Source organism: Belonocnema kinseyi, chromosome 2 (genome assembly GCF_010883055.1).
Source record: "Belonocnema kinseyi isolate 2016_QV_RU_SX_M_011 chromosome 2, B_treatae_v1, whole genome shotgun sequence".
Taxonomy (NCBI): Eukaryota; Metazoa; Arthropoda; class Insecta; order Hymenoptera; family Cynipidae; genus Belonocnema; species Belonocnema kinseyi.
In genome coordinates, this window is record NC_046658.1 from 18,022,263 (window position 1) to 18,028,262 (window position 6,000).

The following is a 6,000-nucleotide window of genomic DNA, read 5'->3' on the forward strand; positions in this document are numbered from 1 at the left end:
CAACTCTAAAGCCTATGGTCATTGCTTGATTCTTCCTCAGCAAGTTCCGCTCACACTTATCTCTTCCGGCATTTTTCTATTTATCGTTTTATTAGTGTTCTTACCTCCCTCTAAAATTTCATTCCCTTTTCCTTTTTTCCTCTGCTGATTTTTTCCCTCTACTAAAAATTCCATCTCTGCCTGTCGCACTCGCCCGTTTTCGCCAATCGTCAAGAAATCTGATCGCTCCTACACTATCCGAGGGCTGTGCATCTCTGTTAAGCTTTTCCAAATTCGTGGGTCAAACACGCCTTTCACCCCTCCTCAGGCCTGCTGCGGTTGTCGCGATTCCCTTACTCCTAACCGAAGTCTTGCATCGCTCGTCACCACTACTTTCGCAGCTTTCCTCGATACTTGCATTACCCCCACTTATTTAACCTCACCATAAGTTCTCACTCGACCCGTTATTCTCATTTACTCCGTTCATCTGCTACCCTCTGTATTTAAAACAAAATAATTGGATTAACAAAAACAGATTTCAATGTTAAACCAAAAGTAGAAATCTTACTAGAAAGAGATTAAATTTTTATCAAATGAGATGAATTTCAAACACAAAAAAAAAGATGATTTTGGCCCTTCATGGCGGACAAGGGTCGTTTTCGTAGTGCTTGGGGGATGTTAGGGGTGATAAAGGGTGTCTACAAGGGAGGTAAGGCGATAAGGCAAGGGAGAGAGCTTCCAGTGCAAGTGAGGGGGATGATCTCTTGAAGAGGGAAAAGGAAAGCAAATAGAGTCCAGAGAAAAGCGTGCTAGAGAGTCCCTTTACAAAAAGCGTACGAATACGTGGGTTATCCCCCCCCCCCCTAAAAATGGTTGGGCAAACGGAGAAGGAGGATCTCGGGGTGATGATAAGCGAGATCAGAGGGTTAAGGGAGGGCTTAAGGGGGGCTGTGGAGCAAATGGAAAGTAAGCGGGCAGTAGCGTGGGTGAAGGAGGTGTTGGGTAAAATGGAGAAGAAAAGAAGGAAGGAGGAAGATGAATGGAGAAGGAAAGATTATAAATAGGAGAGGAAGTAGATGTAAGAAAACTGTAAATATTGTAAATACTAGCGAGGCGAGATTACGATTTGGCATCGACGCGGGTCGAAAATTCCAAAATGAACCGTATCACAACAGCTTCTTTCTCTGAGCGATATAATACATTCCTAATTTTTTCAGGTTTTAAAAAAATGATTTAATGAATCACTGAACAGTATTGAATGATTGTATAAGAGCAATACGCAATCATTTTATGCTGTTCAATGATTCAATGATTGTGTAAGAGCGACATACAATCATTCAATACTGATCTCATTAAACATGAAGATTAGAAAAAGTACTTGCTCCAGATCGTAGAGAAACATCGAATACAATTTTCTGATGCCAGCTACTGTACGATAATGAAAGCACTTGGCAGTGACTTACGCACTATATATGCTCGCAACCTTTAAAAATTTTGTTTTAATCTGAAAGAATTAGGAGCGTATTATCTTACCCAGCGAAACCAACTGTCGCGATACGGTCGCCGAAAAACAAAAACAAATTTTTTGTGAACCACCCTAGTGTATACAATTTTTGCAAAAATAACGAGATTTTGCAAAACTTCCATTTTTGCCGGTTCTTATTACTTTGTGAGAGAACAAGTCAAACATTCTCAGTGTGTGACCCACGAAATTAAAATTCTTTTTGACAGAATCTCCCAAAAAGACTACGTTTGTTAAACTGCAGTTGCTTCAGTACGGTATACACTCTTCTACAGATATTGATGACCTGCTTATTTCACGAAAGTGTACTCATGATAATTATTTCCAGGTTTCGAGCTTTATTAATAAACTGAATAATCATGTTCACGAAAACTGAGGGAAAAGTTTCAGCATCCAAGCATTGATTTACCGAGAACTTACAATCATGAAAGCATTAGTTTTTTTGAGATTAGGATTAAACCCATTACCCTCCGCCCAGTCGACTATCGCGTTCGCTCTACATTGACTAGAGCAATTAGTTCACTTATTCCATCTGGCGTGCACGGAATGTAAATTTGGAGATCATCTACAAAATGCATATGTCTACAGTGCTTGATCACACCTTTAATGTCATTAATGTAGATAATGAACAACAGAAGTCTAAGCACAGACATATGCGGGACACATTTGCCTATTTTGTCCCAATGTAATCTTTACTCCTCAATCCTAGAAATATGATGCTAACCATTTCAAAATAGAAATCGAGAGAGAGCGACAGGGAAAGACAATGTGACAGATAGATGGTATACATTCTTCTATAGATATTGGTCAAATGCTTATTCCACGAAAGTGTTCTAGTGATAATTACTCCCAGGTTTAGAGCTTTAATAACAAAAGAAATAATCACGTCGTTTACCTTGAGCGGAGAAAAAGTTTTAACTTCCAGTCTATTGACATACCGAGAACTTCCAGTTACTAAAGCATTACTCTTCTTGACATTAAGTTTTTGTTCCATTGGTGTAGAGAATGAACAATAGAGGTCTAAACACAGGTCCCTGTGGAACATCTGTGCCTATTTGGCCCCAGTGTGATCTTTCCTCACTTAATCGTATCACAGACTGTCTTTAATCAAAGAGATATGATGTCAGCGATTTCAGAACAGAAATCGAGAAACCCCGTGCTTACGATTTGTGAAGCAAAGTGTATAGGGAAACATATCAAAAGCCTCACTAATGTCAAAAAGTACCATAATAGTAATTATTTGCTCATTTATGCTACGCCTAATATCATCTGAAACCTTTACAAGCAAAGTCTGCGTGCTAAAACCCCGACTGTAACAAGACTGATAGGGATCTAGTATATTCTTAAATTCAATATAGTCAATCATTTGTTCATAGTCAATGTTTTCGACAGGCAGCATAATAAAGACACAGGTCTATAATCATTAGGACCTTGTGGTTATCTAACTTTATTAATAGGCCTAATGAGAATCTTCTTCCACTCTTGAGGAAAGACCGATGTCTGAAGCGATATATTGAAACCGGCAAAGTATATGTGGAAAATGTATCTGTTAAGTTGTACGAAGGGTTACCACAAAGCATCGTATCTATCCCTTGTTTCTCCATTCAAAGCAGTGACATAGTTTCTTAACTCTTATACTTATCATACAGAGTCGAACTCTCAACCCTCCTCTACGCCCTATAAGCACTATTCCGGTTTCGCATATGTTTTCTGATGTCATCAGTCTCCCATAGACATACTTTTTTGTAAGGTATGATAATTCGTAAGGGAATATGTTAACCCATGGCTGCATTCAGAACATTATTCAAAAACATTTGCTTCTCATTTACTCCGTAGAGAGATGCAAAATCTCGCCAATATGACGATTTAAGTGTTCAAAGAAAGGCATCCTCATTAAAGATACGTATATCTCGATACATTCAATTAGAATTCAATAAATCTATTGTGCAAGTATAATTTATCAAAATTAATTCATATTCGATCTAAAAAGGCACAACAGATTGGTAGATACATAATACCTTCCCTTCTTCATCAACAATACACAAATCATGCCATGTGTCAGAGGTTGCAGTAATTATAGCAAGATCGTCTACAGCACGTATTCTTAGTATCCGATCTTTGCCTTTACGCCTTACAAAGACATCTCTCTGCGATGCATATTTATATGAATGTTCTTTTGCTTCTCTCGTACCATTGCGAGAAGGTTATACGTATTCGACGTCGGGTATTCATTGATGTAGGCACGTGCTGTTGGAAGGTCCTTACAAACACCAGTTGAATTCAAAGTTTTCTTTCTCTTTATCGTCGATATCACCTCAGCCCTTAGTCGTTTTGTTGAAAATCGTACGACAGCATATTTAGGACGTTTTAAGGAATCCACACCAGCATTTGGCAAAGTCTCCTACCTTCAAGCAGCTCCAACATATAATTTTGCATCGTTTGAGCCCTCAGCGTGGAATGAAGGATACATACAATGATCACTTAAGATTTCAGGTGGAGACAATTTGACATTCAGAGTTATGGAGATCAAGCACAACAGACCTTACAAGTCTTCATCGCTAGGTAAATCTTCATTTTTAATATGCAGTGCTGATATCTGATTTTTAAGTTTAGTATTACTTTGTCTCAATGGCATTCAAGTCAGTGCAAACCATATCATTTACTATGCTCAAGTGTCTGAATATTGGAGTCGACATCAAGTGTTTTGATACTAGAACCCATATAAGAATTTCTGGAAGTACCTGTACCCGCGGCCAAGTCCCTGTAATGTGCTTAGTAAATGGAAGAATTTAGCTGCTGACTTTCAAGAATAAATCCTTGGTTTAATCAAACGGAGATAATATCAGAGGAATTCTTAGGCATTGAGCATCATTCAAACTATTAGAAAGTTACTCCCTTACATTTTGGTATACGCTTTAAACTAATGCAGTTTTGTAATTTAGGATGTCGCTTGCAGCAAGAGTAATTGTCACTAAAGAATTTGAAATCGTAACTTATTTCCACTAAGTCTACGGAACAGCAGGAGCGAACTGTTCAACTCGAGCTTCGAAACAGAAGTCTAAAGAACACCTATAAATGCCCCAGATCTGGATATTTTCATCGTAACTTTATCATATGTGCGATATTAGTATCTGTTAACCTTTTTAGCACGACTGATTTCAATGTTCGTGCGGTGTATAGACAGCGCCTATGTGTGTGGATAATGTGCAATACCTAGCGGCCATAAAGTTCTACAATCTAACTTGTGGCTGCTTATTAGCCAATCAGATTACTTTACGTCATTACTTTATAAGCCTACGAATCTAAGTAAACCATTTCAAGGTCTAAGCCTAGAAATATTTTCTTAGTGCTTGTTTAATGACAACAAAATCTCACTTACGATGGAAGTGTTGTCAAAATATTCCTTTCTCTTTTAAATGGTATTTGTTTTTAAAAAAACATCATCACCAACAGCAGAGTAGATAGTTTATCATTTAATTTGTTAATTTGTTTAGTTTAACATATAAAATATAAACTATCATCGAGCAGTATCGGGACAGCTGTTTTTTTACATTCGCTAAAACATTCTCAGTTTTATGAACTTTTATAAAACAAAATATGAAATTTTTCTTTTAAAATACCATAAAACATTGGAATTATACAAAATATCAGCCCTAAGCGAAGTGATTGAGCCAATCATAGAACAAGATATAACAAAGAAGTGTAACAATTCAAACAATTCTGTAATCTGAAAATATTTGTGAAAAATTTACAAAATTATAATCTTATGCGATTCGTAAATCTCATTCAAATATACTCTATTCTTTTTTAAATGTTGGTCTAAATGATTTTTTTATTGGTTTTATTTCATGTAGATCCTTGTGGTTTTTTGCATGTTCAAATCCTCAATTCTCAATAAGCCTTCACATAATGCCTCACATACTCAATCTTCTAGATTCCCTACTTTTCCTATCGTCTGCAGCTCGATTTTTTTTATCAGAAGCACTCGAATTTGCTTGAGAATTTGGCCCGGAAGTAAGAAACTGATGAAAACCGTACCCTCGTGCGTAGCCGGTCACCGACAGACAAGTTTGGAAGTAGAAAGTTGATAGCATCCACATCCCACATCCGTGCTCCGTATCAATCCTCCGGCTTATTTTTATTCATTTATTTTTTATTATACATCAGTTAAGCTCAGTGAAAACGTGACTCAATGATTTCACATCTATGATATTAATATGTTCATAGCTAGTAAAATACGTGGTCATAAATCCAATATTAACATAGATATGTACTATTATTACACCATTAAGCCATTTCCCTTTTGGGGTAGGCGTGACTCACTCGGCAGGGGAAAGGAGTAGTGTGTGGATGGGATAGAGATTTTTCAGATTGATCCAGAATTCTCGTTCTATTTTTGTAAATAACACGTTCGTTCCGCAACACTGCTCCGACCCAGGTTGCTGATCAATCTCTCTAGCAATCACCCCAAGCGAAGAACCTCACGAAGCCGTTATGTA

The 6,000-nt window shown here is 37.4% G+C and overlaps 1 protein-coding gene across 2 annotated transcripts in view; it reads left to right on the forward strand.

Moving 5' to 3' along the window:
- Positions 1-6,000, forward strand: part of LOC117167055 (transcription initiation factor TFIID subunit 7) — a 142,362-nt gene that overhangs the window by 56,778 nt on the left and 79,584 nt on the right. The window lies entirely within an intron of this gene.